The 16,561-nt window shown below is 44.1% G+C and overlaps 1 protein-coding gene across 1 annotated transcript in view; it reads right to left on the bottom strand.

The window, feature by feature from the left end:
- The window catches only part of RGL1 (ral guanine nucleotide dissociation stimulator like 1), a 337,768-nt gene that overhangs the window by 163,438 nt on the left and 157,769 nt on the right, over positions 1-16,561 (bottom strand). The window lies entirely within an intron of this gene.

Here is a 16,561-nt window from a genome sequence, read left to right as displayed (position 1 = left end):
TGTTCATCATTATTTTACACTCATTTTCCAGCTTTCCTCTTAAAAGCACCATATGGTTTAGAACATATTACAAGAATCCTCACAAAATTCTAGTAAGCTGTTGGAACATATTACTAACGAAATTAAATAATGATAACCTGCCCACCACAATGTCTGTCCTGCCTACATTATTCTGTAGTGGTAGACTTCTGAGTGTCTTTTATGGAAAGTATTTCTATTCAACAGTAAAAATATAGAGTAGGGACTGTGATCTGAAAAGCCCATCAGTGGCCATCTAAAGTGCAACTGTAGGTTTCTCCCTTTCCAGACGGGAGAAGCGTAAAGAAAATTGAAGACACGTGGAAATGCCTAGTCCAGTGGACCTAACAGACTATGTGAACGAACATCAATCTCTGTGACACTGAGACCAGAAGAACTCCATGGTGTCCAGCTACCACTGCCAACTGCTCTAAAAGGGCCCACATGAGGATGGCGGGCGTGAGGGGTGGGAGCATGTAGAACAAAGCTCAAAAATCTAAAAAAGATCAAACTTACTGGTCAGAGAGTGAGGGTAACCCCACAACTATGGCTCTTAGTCACTCTTCAGGTATGGAAGTGAACTCACCCCCACATCTCAACTTTCAGCCAAACCACAGGCAGGTCTATAAGTGGAACCATAATACTAGGCAGATAGACAGCTCCTAGACTGTCAACCATCTGGATCAAGAGGGGCAGATCTACCCTAAGGCAAAGTTCAGAAGGGTTAGGAAAGGAAGTAGAGTGAAAGAGGCAACACTGTGAGGAGATGGAATAACTATGTCACATTGTGGCGATGGAGTCAACAACATGAAACAAGGTGTGTTTGAGTTTTTGAATGCAAAACCTATGTGCTCTGTAAACCTTCACCCAATGAGAGAGAGAGAGAGAGAGAGAGAACTGTAGGTCATGAAGTCTAAAGCCCCAGTACCCAGGAGTCTTATGATGATAGACAGACGTTAAAACTCGGGTTTGATGAGAAGTGTTTGACCATGATTGAAAATGCTTCAAAGTATCTTTAAGTGGTCTGTCATTCCTCTCAGCTTCCCCGTCTAGGAAATGAGCTCCATAAACTATAGGCGCTGAGTTTCTCTGAGCAGCATCAAAGAAAGTGCTCCCTTTCCCCACCGGCTGGACGAGGCTGGGTAATGGCAAGAGTTGGTGAGCGCCTCCCAACATCTGAATGTCTGGATTAGGGTGGAATGGTCAAGCACTATTTCCGACCATGCTTTCCTTGGAGTTGGATCCCTGGTGTCCTGGTGCCCTGGGACAATGTCATCAGTGGACAGCCCTCATAATTAAAACTCGAATCTTTTCCCGGTCCACCATAGTTTGAACATTAACTTTTAAGGCGTACAACAAATATTCCTTTACTGATTGGGTGAATTCTCTCGGGGGGCGGGAGGGATGGTGATCTGACCATCGCTGATTTGTGCTAAAATTCAGAGAGCACTTAAAAATAAAATGAAAAATGAGCTACACACTTTTGGGAGAATAATTTTTCTTTCTATTCAGAATGGATTCCTACGTTCCTGAGGGTGCAGATGAGCACAAATTTTTAGGCACAATTTGGTAATCGAAAAAAGATATAAATATCTTAAAAACACATACCCTTTGAACAAGTAATATCACTGTGAGGAATTTATCCTGTGGGCAAATATAGAACAATTCAACAAGACTAGGGACAGGGATGTTCACTATTACTTATAATTTTCAAAATAAGTCCAAAATGCCCATCATTACAGGGACTAGTTAAAATGGCATAAACACTAAATGAATCACCATGCAATGATTAAAATAATGAGATGGATCTGCATGTGTCATATGGAAACTTTTCTAAAACACACCATGAAGTGAAAAACTAGGTATACGACAGTGTATTATGTGCTAAAATATGTATGAATATGCTAAAATGGTATGCTAATACACACATGATCATTTCCAAGCAATGACTATTAGCTGGCAAGTTGTCCTCGGGTCGATTCAATTCACTGAGTTACCATGTGTGCTCCACAGGGTTTCCAAGGCTGTGACCTTTCAGAAGCAGACTGCCAGGCCTGCCGGCCCAAGGCACTTCTCAGTCGACTCTCTTCACCACACTTTGGGCAAGTAGCTGGGTGCTTTCGTGTTTGTGCCATGCAAGGGCTCCTTTAAGAAATGGCTAGCAGGGTTTACTTTTAATAGAGAGGGACTTGTAATGGGGGGTGGGGTGGAAGAATAGCTTAATAGAGGTGTCGGGTAGCTATTTGGGGGAAACTGTAATGGCTCAGATCCGGGTTTTTTTTTATATTCACAGTGTTAAAAATACTAACAAATAGTCCATCATTTTAATTGCCCCTCATTTGGTGTCTTCTACAACAATTGGGTGTGTAGTGAGAGAAGGAAAAGCGATCCTTAGCAGAGAGATGTGTAAGACCCAACAGCAGCTGAGTTAAACAGGAAGTATTCCAGTACACACAGAGGAAGACGTTGACCGCTGGAGAAAGAAAAATGAAAATGTTTCTTGTATGTTAAGATGGAGGCGGAAGTGGAAAGGAGAAGCGCAATAATGGCCACATCTGGATTTTTAATTGGATTTGATTTCTTCCCTACTTACTTTATTTTGGAAGAGCTACTTTGATAAGAGGAACTAGCTGTTGCCTGAGACCCAAGGGGCCTAGAGTCAGCATACTGTTCTAGTCCCACCACACCCTGCAGGCCAATCGGGAGGCTAGAATAAAGGTCCTTAGAGGAATGTTGACAAACTACTTAGCAATAGGCCTTCAAGTGCAAGGAATACAAAGCAGCAGCAGAGACCTGGCCCTCAAGAGCTGCCTTGGCTCTTTCCACTGAATAGCATGAGGCCATTGTTGGGAGGGTGGGGAGGGAGGGGGCTGAGAAAGGGGGAAGGGAAACTTTTTTTGTTTGGATACAGTCTTGGACTGCAGTTGATAAGGAGGCCTTTAGGTGGAAGGGGCAAGAGTGAAGCTGCACAGTACCTCTCCTTTCACAGAAGTTCTAGTTGGGCTATACAGGGCTTCCTATGGGCCCCAAACCTGCCTCGGTGATTCCCTTAGGGAGCAAAGCTGTTGACATAAACGTGAATAGGATGCTGGGTTAGTCTGGGTAGACTAGAGAAACAAATCCATTGACACGCCTATGTGTATAAGAAAGAGATTTATATACAAGAGCAATTGAACATGGAGAAAACATCCCAGCCCAGTCCAGATCAGGTCCTTAAGTCCAGTATTAGCCCATATGTCCGATAACAATCTATAAAGTCCTCTTCAGACACAAAACACATGCAATGAAGCCAAATGCAGGACAATCACAAGCCAGTGGGTAGAAAGTCTTTGGGTCCAGTGATGTAAGCATCTCAGTGCTGGCAGGGGTCTCTCTGTGGCTTCTCCGGTTTCCGAGGTCTGGTTGTGTCTATGTGGCTTGTCTTCTGCAATGTCACCCAGGGAGTAGCAGAGAGAGAAAGGTGTCTTCTGCCTCCAAGGAGGAAGTACCAGATTTCCCAGAGGTCTCATTGGCTATCTCCAGATTGACAGGCTAAACTCCACCCCTATGCTCTTAATCCTCAAATTGACACCAGATTAGACTACCACAGATGCCCTCGGGCACTGGCCTGGATCTGAATTCTATAAAATAAGTATAATTTTCTAGCTTATTTTCCTACAAGATCGTGATAACCATCACCAATCCCAGCTTTAGCACAAAAGCTTATCCTATTTACAGCTGAGGCTCATTCCTCATTGAGGTGGGAGAGGATGGAGTAGCAAAATTAGGAACTTAGTTAGATGAGCTCAAAATAATAAGGGAGCATCACTATTCAAAAACAAAAACCTCACTGCCATTGAATCGATGTCAAATCATAATGACCCCGTAGCACAGGGGAGACCTCTCCCTGTGAGTTTCTGAGAAGGTAACTCTTGCGGGAGTAGAAAGTTGTCTTTCTCCTTCGGAGTGATTGGTGGTTTCAAAGTGCTAGCCGTACAGCTCCATGTGTAACCATGATAAACAGAGGAAAGATTGAAGTTGCCAAGGGTTTCTGTTCACGTGGATCCACAATCAACTCTCATGGAAGCAGCAGTCAGGAAATCGAATGGTTTATTGCATTGGCGCAAATCTGCAAAAGACCTCTTTTAAAATATTAAAAAGCAAAGACGTCACTTTGAGGATGAGGGTACACCTGACCCAAACCATGGTCTTCAACGCCATCATATGCATGTGAGAGCTAGACAACAAATCAGGAAGACCAAAGAAGAACTGATGCCTTGGCTTTAAGGTAGGGGTGAAGAATATTGAAATATCACGGACTGCCTGAATAAGGTACAGATCTATCTTAGACGTACAGCTAAAATGCTGCTTAGTAGCAAGGTTGGCAAGCTTTTGTCTCGGGGCGTCTTACCTGGAGAGCGAAATCCCCGGAGAGGGATATCAGACTTAACAGACGGTCGGTGAAAGAGGAAGCCCCTCAATGAGCTGCACTGACACAGTGGGTGTTGGATGATTTGATGTCAACTGGACACTCCTGGCCAGGGGTGGAATCACACCTGTCAATCAAGTGGTCGCTTGGTGATACCTCGTGGGGATGTAGCCTTTTGTGTAAGAGTGAAGGACTCTTTCTCTCTGCTTCTCCACCTTCCTGCCTGCTGGAATGTGGCCTGCTTTGAGGGGCAGCCTCTTGTGGGCTACCTGACCCTGCCACCCCACCAGCCGGGGTGCCACAGGCCTCTGCTCTCACTGCCTGTGTTCTTCCTGCTCCCTGGTTCACCTTTCTGCATCACTGGCCTGCTGCTAAGAGAGACTTATGGATTGGCATCAAACTCACGGACTTGAGTTGGACTGGACTGAAATGCCTTCTGGATATATACTTACTTCTTGGTATAAAGCTCCTTTTTCTAAGTATCTGAGTGTCACTGATTTGTTTCTCTGGATAGTCTGGCCTAACACTGTGGGTACGACAGTGTATCCAAATGTAGCAACCATTGTGGGGGTGGCACAGGACCCAGCAGTGCTTCCTTCTGGTCCATACAAAGTCACACTGAATCAAAAGCGACTTGACAGCATCTGAAAGGAGTTCTTTAGGGGAGGGGATCTTCCCCTACACAGGTTGTAGGAGTGAGTTACCTACAGCACAGAGCCAACGAGGCCAAGGTCATGAGCTTGTTTACCTTGAGGGCCAGTTAGCTTCAATCTGTTCCACGGCCACATTCTACGCCCCTCCACCCAAACAGCTGTTTCTAGATAGGATGCCCTTGAAGACAAGGGGACAAGTCAAAGTAAAAGAGATTAATTAGGCCGGATTTACCATAGTTCTGGAAAAAGTACACAAAGCATATGCAAAACATTAAGATTACACCACTAGGAATCTTTTTCCCCTAGAGGGATCAAGAGTAAGAAAATCAAGCAGATCTCAAACATCTACATAACTGCTAAACTAGTGACCAGAAAGATTATAGCAACATATTCAGAGACAGGCCATTTCCCAAGAAAAAAGTTTTAACAACTCTGAACCCATCAATTCTTTGACGGAAATTATTTCAACACAAGAAGAATGTTCTACTTCTTGACAGGTGTTTCCCTGGAAGTAAACTGGAATCAAGATGAATTCTAACTGATTCTATAACCTTGACGTCAAAATCTTACGAACTTAACATTTTTTTAATACACTTGCTTTTGAAGGCACCCTACTGAGACTAGGACACGTGCATCACCGAGAGCACTTGGCTGGAGGCGAGTTTTCCACACATTTTGCTTGGGGTCACCCCGTGGATGAACGTACGCGCTGGCATTCCAGCTTTGACTTCCCTCCCCCACTCGGTGGCCCCTGGCTTTGGAGGCTGTTTGTATAGTTAATGTAGCTTTAGGACAAGCTGCATAGCATACCCTTTATAGCTCACAAAGATTTTATATATAAAAAGAAATCAACGAGGTCAATAATTCACTCTTTGATCTGTATATTTTCATGCTAATTAGATACTGATTTTTTTCTTTTATAAATGGATAGGTTATCAAATTTCCCCAATCCTTCCTCACAGAATGTGCTCTTCCCCAGACTGTACGCATAAAGTACCTTTTTTTGTCAACAGGAGTAGAGAATTCAAACTGATGCTTGCCAAGCATTCAAACAAAAGCAGGCATTTACAAAGTGTTTTTCCTCAACTTACACCTATCTCGTTTCTGTTGTTTCCCACACAATGCACAAGCAATTGATATCAGAATGCACTGATTAAACACATCTAAAGATCTCAGAATAACCTTGGGACCTATCTCACACACTCACCTTGACCTGTAATTAACCTTGGGCGCTATCTCATATATTCACCTTGAAACCCCAGCATATCTGCACCTGTAAACTTTCTGATCTCAAATAATAAATGTTGCAATACTACAAATAAGAAGCACTATTCTTAATTAACAGAGTCTATAGTAGCCCTGGTAAGACAGTGGTTATGTGTTGGGCTGGTAACCACAAGATCAGCAGTTCTAAACCACCAGCAGCTTCAAGGGAGAAAAATGGGCTTTCTACTCCCATAAAGAGTTACAGTCTTGCTTTTAGACTAGCTGAGAGCTCTTTGGGTTTCTTTTCCAAAGTATCCCCCTTCAATAAACTCTTTCTTTCCATTCCCCCCAAAAGTGTTCATCTCTAATCTCTCCACACCTTCTCCAGCATTTATTGTTCTGTTTTCTTGAATTGGGCTCTCATTGCGGGTGTAAATGATACCTCACTGTTGTTTTGGTTGCATCTCCTGGACGGCTGGGGAGCGTATTTCTTCATGTGTTTGTTATCCATGTGAGTGGCACATGTTGTGAATTGTCTATCCATGTCCTTTGCCCACCTTTGAATTGGATTATTTATTTTTTTCTTATTGAGATGCTGCAGGATTCTGTAGATTTTAGTAATTAGTTCCTTGTCCATTATGTCATTGCTAAAGATTTTCCCCCAACCAGTGGGCTCGTGTTTTAGCCTTGATGAAATCTTTTGATGTGGATGGTGTTTTATTTCTAATAGGTCCCAGCCATCTACTTTGTCTTCCATGGTGTGTCCTTCCTTTACTGTATTGGACAGTTCATGTATGCCCTTCAATAGGGTCCGTGGGTTTGTCCCAATTTTCTCATCAATGGTCTTGATAGGTCTGAGGTTTACATTTGGGTATCTAATCCATCTTCAGCAGCGGTTCTCAACCAGTGGGTCACAACCCCTTTGGGAGTTGAACAACCCTTTCACAGGGCTTACCCAATTAATAAGAGTAGCAAAATTACAGTTACGAAGTAGCAATGAAAATAATGTTATGGTTGGAAGGGTCACCACAACATGAGGGACTGTATTCAAGAGTCATGGCATTTGGAAGGTTGAGAACCACCAATCTTTAGTCTCTTTTTGTGCATGGGGTGGAGGATTGTCCTGTTTCATTCTTCTGAAGATGGAGATCCAATTTTTCCAGTACTATTTGTTGAAGGAACCCTTACTGAAAAATCCAAGTCAAGATGGAGGGAGGGGGCAAATATATCTCAGAGAAGGGCAATTGCATCTTTTTGGGTAAGAAAATGAGGGGACAGGGGTGGAGGGATGCTTAACAATACTTACTTGGAACCGAAGGTGAGAATACACCCAGTATGAGGTTCCTAATTGGACATCTTTGACCTAGCTTAGTTTCTATGTAGCTCTTGGTGACCCAGTCCGTGCACTATAGACTACTGGGATTTTAGACTCTTTTCTTTCGAGGCCCACAGCAACCTTCAGAGGCCACACCAGAAGTACCCAATGTGGAAACTCCCCTCAGTGAAATGGGCTTAACCTCAAATTCACCTGTACCCAGTGGACTTAAAGCGGAGACTCCCGAGGGTGAGAAGAAGCAGATGACTTTTAGCCAAGGACATAGAACTGGTGGACACGACCAGTTCAAATCACTTGCCTGGAGAGCACCCAATGAATGGTGGCCTGGAACCACCACACACTTACTACTTTAATGCCCTCGCTTCATTGTGATGGGCATCAGTCTGGCAGGCATGGCTCTGTTGCTGTGAATGACTATGAGGGGCACCCTCCAAAAACACAATGCTCATTTGTTGTTGTTTTTTTGACGTGAGGGGGATAGTGCATTTGGATTTCATTCCACCGGGTCAGACTGTTATTTAAGCTTTCCATTTAGAGATTCTGAAAAGATTGTGTAACTGTGTGCAACAAAAAAGGCCTGAATTGTGGCAGATGGGACCCTGGTTTTGCCACCATGACAATGCACCTGCTCATTCGTCATCTCAGGGTGTCTGTTTTTGGCAAAAACAGCATGCCTTTTTGCCCCACGTATCTGACTCACCTGACCTTGTTCCATGCAACTTCCGTTTGTTTGCACGCATGAAGAGGAACATGAAAGGATGGTGATTTGACAACGCAGAAGAGGTGAGGAAAAAATGAGGGACGTGCTGTCAACCATCCAAACAGATGAATTGGAAAGATATTTCCAGAATGGAATCACAGATTTGACAAATGTATTAGTGTAACAGCATAATTTGAAGGTGAAAAGCTTGATTTGTAAAACATAAATAAAAAAATATATGCACAGCTTTTAAAAAATCTGTTTTGGGGGTGTTGTCTAAAGAATTGTGCAACCAACCCCTGCTATTTGTATAAATAGTGTCCAATCACGTTAGAATTTAATCTGTACAAGTCAATAATTCATGTACTGTGGTTCATAGGTGATCTATACTCATAATTTCCTTTTCTCAACAGTGTTTTAAATTCTATACCCGTGGCTAAACTAATGACACTATCATCAGGAAGTGGTTATGCAATGGGCTGCTAACTGCAAGGTCAGCAGTTCTAAACCACCAGCCAGCTCTGCAGGGGAAAGATGAGGCTTTCTACTCCTGTGAAGATTTTCAGGCTCAGAGACTCATAGGGTCAGTTCTACCCTGCCGTATACAGTCACTACTAGGCAACAATAACTTGATGGCAGTGGAAGTGATGCCAGGGGCTGGGGTGGGGGGATGATTGATAAGTAAAATAAAATAAAATAACAATGATGTCTCTAAGGTGAACCAGGAGCATATATAAACCTTAGATACATGAGTGGATTTTGAGCTTGCACTTAATTCTGGCCTCAATCTAAGAACAAGTAGTTCTTAGGACATGGCCCTGCCTGATACTCTTCAGCCTTATGACTAGATCACTAAAGATATAGATGCTATAGCAAAGTGTAGTGAGGAAACTAGATGGTGCCAGGCTATCAAAAAGAATAGCATCTGGGTTTTAAAGATTTGTTTTCAAACAAGCAGCCATCTAAGTGAGGCATTAACTTAGATGCAAGCCTGTGTGAGCCAAGGATTGTAAATAATATAATCAAAATCTTAAGGAGGGACTGGCATCAGGGCTTAAACCGTGAACACCTGGTGTGCAGGAGGCTATGGATGACAGTGGAAACCCAAAACCTGTTTGCAGAGTCCACACATGGACTTAGCTTCTGCTGAATATCCTCAAATTATAGTCGAAGGATCTGAATAGCCCTGCAATTATGGCAGATGTAGTTAGGTCAAAGTGTATTATCTTGTCATTTGATCTCCTTTAGACCCATTTTAGAACTGTTTCAATCTTTGTAAGTGACTGGGAAATGCACATGATTAAGTATGTCCCTAGGAACCCACTCTGACCCAGCACCGGGGCCGTGACGAGCGAACCTTGCCACCATCAGAATGCAGTGGGAGGTGGATTGTTGCAGGTGCAGTCAGGTGGAAATTTAGCGCCCTATCATTTGATCTTCCTGATGATCCATTTAAATGTGTAGGTTTTAATATTTTCTGCTTTCTTTTTGGTTGAGGTTTTTGGTCTCTTTTATTTTGTTATTCTTGTAAGCTTTGTTGTTGTTGCTGTGGTCTGCCTGGTTTTTAATCTTCTCTGCATATGGAATCCAGGAGAGGCAAATCACAGAGACACTAGCTGGATCACGGGTTCTGCAGGGGTGTGGCAGGGGGTGGTTAGCGGGGATGGGGAGCTAATAATGACAAGTACAAGGCAGAAGAAACATTCTAAAGCTGATTAGGGTGATGATTGTACAACTCTTCTTGATGTGACTGAACAATTTAATTGTATGATATGCCAATAAAACTGCTGGGGAAAAATAATAAAATGTAAATGATGATGATAAAAATTAAAAAAAATACACTCTCAGCAACTGACAGAGGCAGTTCTCCCCTGTCCTACAGGGTAGCTATGAGTTGAAATAGACTTGCTGGCAGCGAGTTTGCTTTAGCTGTTTGAGTTTAAGTCCCAAATCCCAGGAAACTGGCAGATACGTTTGCTTCCTTATTGGTATGAGGAGAAGAGGAAGTTTCATCTACGCTCTTCCTCCAACCACCTGAAAGGTGTCCCCTGAGAGACCAAGAGCCTAAAGGAAGCTCCCAGACACAACAGTGCCAGGTGTCCCATTCTGCCCGGGGCCGACCACGATCACTGACCACGACCGCCGACCACCGCGTTTGTAAACAGCTCCACCATCACAGCTTGCTTGCCTTCAAAGGAACCCAGAAACCTGGCCGCAAGGAAAGATACAGCTAAGTCTCATGAACTTGAGCCTGTTTTGGCAATCATCTGGAAAAGAATGTGATAATACTTAGAACTATGCTGACCATGTAGCAACCTTGATCCAAACCCGGGACACGAGACTGAATGGTGGACGGCACCTACCGCTCAGCCGGAGGGCAGAGACACTGAACTATATGGAAACCATCCCTACTGTTCATCCCAGAGTTTCTGCTCCTCCCAACGTCTTTCTAGAACCTCCTCCTCATTCTCCATGAGCCACCAAGCCACCCCACAGTCGCTCTGTTGGCCCCATAAAGGACAGGAGCCTACTATATAAACTAAGGTTCAAAACCTTGAAGAACTGTGTATCTATGACCAGCATTTCATTTAAGAAAACTATACAGTGTATATAGTCCTTCTCTTAGCCCTCATTTATTGGGTTGCTGGGAAACCCTATTCTTTTAATATCTTCCATCTTCTGTTTATCTTTGATCCCACCCACCCACCCACCCCCCTTCTCGTGCCAGGGCCTCGCTCTCCTGCAGTGCAGAGCCCCGTTCACTCGTTACTACATAATTCTAAACACAGGCTCTGCCAATAGCCCTAAGCTGTTGCTGCATCGTGCTGATTTGCGCCAGCTGGGCCTCATGATGGTTAACGCATACTTACAGCAGAGTCGCCGTACATCTTCCTGTGAGAACAAGACTCCACATATCCCTCTAAAAGTCACAACCACTGGGGATGGAAACTCGGCCAAGAATAACGAGATCCGCCTTTGAACTACCGATCACATTACACCCGGGAAAGAACAAGAAGCCCAGAGGAAATGAAGATGCTACCCAGAGTTGTAGTGCACAGATTTCCCCAGACACATACAATGGGGACTTTGGAAAATTCGTGGAAAAATGGAAGTCAGACCATGTAAATGTTCCACAAAACTTCTGAGGTCATCTCATACAACAAGCTGTAAAATCAATCCTCCCACTTCAAACAGTGTTGTCAACATCCCCTGGGGGCTAGGCAGGTCAGGACAGGGGACAGAGGAAGGAAAGGCGGTCATCTTAAAGAATTCCAATGTCAGTTTTAAAAGTATACACCCACTCCTTGCTTATCAGCATGGTTGGGCTCCAAAGACTGATCGCTATGTGAAATTGAGTCAGCAGCTCAAAGTCCAGACCCCTGGAACTGCTGTGTCCAGGCTCACTAAGAGCTCAGATGGTGGCCGCCTGAGGCCACCTAGCAGGAGGCCGCCTGGCTGGGAGCCTGACAGACATGTGTGGCTTTGCGGGGCTGGTGGTGGACATGGGGAAGAAACCCAGAATTATGACAAAATAGTCTGGGTTTTTTGGCACTATTATCATGAGTGTGAAATGTCAGATAACGAGATGGTCGATAAGTATGCAGTAGGGACTCACAATTAAAAGAGTGCCAAAGGACTTGATGGTGTAGCTAGATTTTGTAACCCTTCACGTCTGCGAGAAGCTTAGACCGTTGTGAAAAACTAAGAGCCTGGAGCAACAATTGGGAAGTAGAGTTTAATGATGTTATCCCGTGACTTTGGACAAATGACAATCCGGGATCATCCATTTTCCTATCAACCCTCCCCCTGAGGAGTCACCAGCAAGGTCACCAGATGGTTTGTGTACATTGAATTGTCTGGTGTGTTTATTTTCCACTATGAAATCATGTGTAAAGGTCCTATATTTGAACGTGATCCGATACTGGGAATGGCTGTCATTAGAATGTCATCATCCTTCTTCGTCGGCTCCAGACGCTCCCATCAGGCATCCACCCATCCTAACTCCCTGAAATAATGGACAGATGACATTGGTTTTTGTTGAAAGAGATCTTCCAGATTTTCAAATTATTTACTGGTTTCAAAACCCCTGGATAAGCTCAAGATTGGGGACATAAACATGATTCATCTGATGAAAGAGGCCATCAACCACCTCAGAAAAAATATAATACAGTTAGCTTTTTACTACAAAGCTCAACCACTCACAAACTTTAAAAGGCCCTCTTAAAATCCATCTGTAAGTCCAAGAGGACATGAGACAAGCCACTGCTAATATCCTCTGTTAACGGAGACAGAGCTGGCGCCCTTACCTCACAACAGCTTTGCTCAATCTATGAAAGTCTTTAGGTGAACGGTGGGGAGGGAGGGGGGGAAGAGGCAGAGCTCCTGCACTCATTGATTCTTTGTAGTAGTCAGCATCTGTCCCAGAAAAACATCCACGACATGATTTCAGACTCCCGGGATAGGGCGGATGAGTCCCTGGGTGGCAAAAGGGACTCATGTGCTTAGCTCCTGACCAAAATGTCGATGGCTGGTGAGCACTCAGAAGGACCAGGGAAGTAAAGTTTGATCGTCTGAGAAAGCAGTCATCGAAGCCTCTACAGAGTGCAGTTTTCTCTGATACGCATGGGGCCACCATAAGACAGAATCCGCTAGAGGACCACAGGAGAAAGATAGCATGCCTCAGACTTCAAGCATTGGATAAGCAGAGCAACATTAGCAACAACAATAAAAAAAAAAAAGAATACTCCACGAAGGACGGTGGCCCTGGTGTTGTGGGAGGACGGAGCTCTCCACACAGAGCATGAAGCTTACATGGCCCTGTGCTGCTCTCAAGCCAGCTCTCTCTGTTCACGCCTTCTGCCTGAACCTAAGCCTGAATCTAGTGAACTAGTCTTCCTCCCCGACCCCTTTATCTCTGTGTCTCGGCAGATGTTTCCCTCTGCGTGAAATACTCTCCGTCCTTTATTCTTTGGTTTAGGTCACTTCTGGCCCTCTTCAAACTGCAGCCCTTGGGCCGCATGCGGCCTGCTGAGGACCTTTATCCGGCCCGCTGGGTGTTTCTGCCCCATTTTGTTTTTACTTCAAAATAAGATATGTGCAGTGTGCATAGGATTTTGTTCATTTTTTTAACTATAGTCCGGCCCTCCAACAGGACTGAGGGACAGTGAACTGGCCCCTGTTTAAACAGTTTGAGGACCCCTTCCCTAGTTTATACATGTCTTACCCTTAAACATCATTAATTATCCTTAGCTTTCCCTGAAATAAAAAAGGAAAGAAGTAAATTACGCCTCAAATGTACTCCTTAGAACCTCACATACCCTTTCCTTGGCCTAACCCTGTGTGTGGCGCCTCTCTAGAATCCCTCCTAGACGCTAAGTTCCCTCCGCTCACCTCTTCAGGGCACTGTGCTGGCTTGCATGCTGCTAAAATGCTGGAAGCTGTGCCACCGGGATTCCAAGGACCAGCAGGGTCACCCCTGGTGAACAGGCTTCAGTGGAGCCTCCAGGCAAACAACACACTGTCAAGACAGAAACCAGTGGGTCACTTCTGAGGAATGAGCCGCTGAACATTTGCTACAGAGCAGCGGAACATTGTCTAACATAGTCCTGGGAGATGCCTCCCTCGGGTTGTAAGTCACCCAGAATATGGCTGCGGAAGGGCCGCCTCCTCAAAGCACAAGTGACCGTATAATGTGGATGAAGCAAAGCTTTTGGCCTGTTCGCTTCCTGATGAAACGTAACTTAAAAGGAGAAGAAACAGCTGCAAGCATCCATTAATAATCAAAGCATGAACTGCTTCATACGAAATGAGAATCTAGGAAAAATGACATTGAACTGAGTAAGATAGACATTGGTGAGCTGAAATGGACTGGCATTGGCCATTTTGAGGTAGGCAATCATATGATTAGGCCATTAAGGATAAATTCAAAATAAACGGCATCGCATTTATCATCAAAAAGAACACATCAAGATCTATCCTGAAGTCCCGTGTTGTGTGTGATAGGATATATCTAAATGCATACAAGGAAAACAAGTGAATACAACTATCATTCAAACTTACACACCAACCACACACCGACCATTAGAGCCAGTGACAAAGAACTAAGGAATTCTAGTAGCTTCTTCAGTCTGTATTGATCTTTATGAGTAGCTACAATGCAAAAGTTGGAAAGATAAAGGATTAGACATTGGAAACTATGGGTTTGGTAATAGAAATGAGGCTGCAGAACAGTTGACATCATTTTGTACAACAAACAAGTGTTTTGTGGCAAATACCTTTTCTCAAGCACACATACCTAATAAATCATATGATTGTCTAACTCAAAATGACTAATGCCGTCAAAATGGTTCAAGCAAGCGATGTGACACTGACAAGCACTCAGACTATGCCAAGAAATTTGGAAGACAGCTACCTGACCAACCATTTAGAAAACGTCCATATTTGTACCCATTCCAAAGAAAGGCGACCCAACAAAATGTAGAAAGCTTTAAATAATATTACTATCACAGGCAAGCAAAATTTTGCTACAAATCATCCAACAACCATTGCATCAGTACATTGACAAAAAACAGTCAGAGGTTCCGGGCAGATTCAGAAGAAGGTGTGGAACAAGGTATACCATGCTGATATCAGATCTATCTTGGGTGAAAGCAGAGAATACCAGAAAGATGTTTACTTGTGTTTTATTGTTTATGCAACAAACAATGGTTAATAGTGTGAAGAATGGAAATTCCATGGCACTTAATTGTACTCATGCAGAACCTGTACATAGACCAAGAGGCAGCCGTTTAACTACATGGTTTAAAATCAAGGAATGTGTAAGTCAGGGGTGCATCCTTTCACCATATGTACTCCATCTATACGCTGAGCAAATAATCCCAAGAAGCTGAACTCTATGAAGAAGAACACTGCAGTGTGAGTGGAAGGAGAGGCAAAATGCAGATGATACAATATTGCCTGCTGAAAGCAAAAGCTTGAGGCATTTATTGATGACGATCAAAGACTGCAGTATGGATTGCAACTGTAAAATGTAAGCAAAAATCCTCACAACTGGGCCAATAGAGAATTTCATGGTAAGCTGAGAAAAGATTGAAGACGCCAAGGATTTCATTCTTGAATCTACAATGAATGTTCACGGAAGCAGTAGGCAGGAAATCACCGGAATACTGCATTGGGCAAATGGGCTGCTGTACAAGAGCTACTTAAAGGGTTAAGGGCAAAGAAGTCACTTTGAGGACTAAGGTGCATCTAGCCCAAGTCAGGGTATTTCCCACAGCCTCGTGGGCATGTGGAAGTTGGATGTTGAATAAAGAAGACTGGAGAAGAATTGATGGATTTGAGTAAAAAGCTCGTCAGAAGCAAAGAAAGTGAGATTTCATTTCACATGTTTGGACATGTTATCAGGAGAGTCCAGGCCCTGGAAGAGGCCATCATTCTTGGTGCAAAAGAGGAGGAGCCTAAATCCACGCAGTGGCTGCAATACTGAGCGCCAACGGAAAGCAATGTTGAGGATGGGACAGCACCGGCCAGAATTCTCTTCTCTCATTCTCTGTGAGCTAGGGGCACAGACGGCACCGGACCACCACGGACTGTAAGCTCTATGACCCAGGGGCCGCGACGTCCCTACTGGCCGTAGTTCCTCAGCTGACACTGGTTTGTATTTACTGAGATGGTCATGGACTGAGTTTATATGCTTTCTTCATTTAAGATTTGTCATTCCGTTTAACCCTTTTGTTTCCCCACGTTTAATTTTTAGAATGGTGATAGCGCACTGCCATCAAGTCTGTTCCAACTCATCGTGGCCCCTATAGGACAAGGCAGAATGGTCCCCGGGGGTGGTGGAGACTGTAACTCATCTTTCTCCCAGGGGGCTGGTGGTTTTGAACTGCTAACTGAGTAAATGACTACGCCACCAGGTCTCCTAGATTGGAATAGTCACACACACACACACACACACACACACACACACACACAGGAAAGTGAAAGGTTTTGTATTTTAAAATGAAGCTACTGGGTCTCCACATACTCTCCATCTAGGTCTATACATTTCCATCTCTCAGACCCTTCCGAAAAGAATTTCAGGCTCTTCATTTACACCATGTCCAAACGCCAGCCTTGGCACCCCCGAGGCACTCAACCTATTTCCTTTACAACTGATTTTGAGTGGTGATACCGGAGGGTGGAGGGAGGGTGGGGTAGAAAGAGGGAACCGATTACAAGGATCTACATATAACACCCTC

This window comes from Tenrec ecaudatus, chromosome 1, assembly GCF_050624435.1.
Source record: "Tenrec ecaudatus isolate mTenEca1 chromosome 1, mTenEca1.hap1, whole genome shotgun sequence".
Lineage (NCBI taxonomy): Eukaryota > Metazoa > Chordata > Mammalia > Afrosoricida > Tenrecidae > Tenrec > Tenrec ecaudatus.
This window is presented reverse-complemented; position numbering and strand designations above follow the sequence as displayed.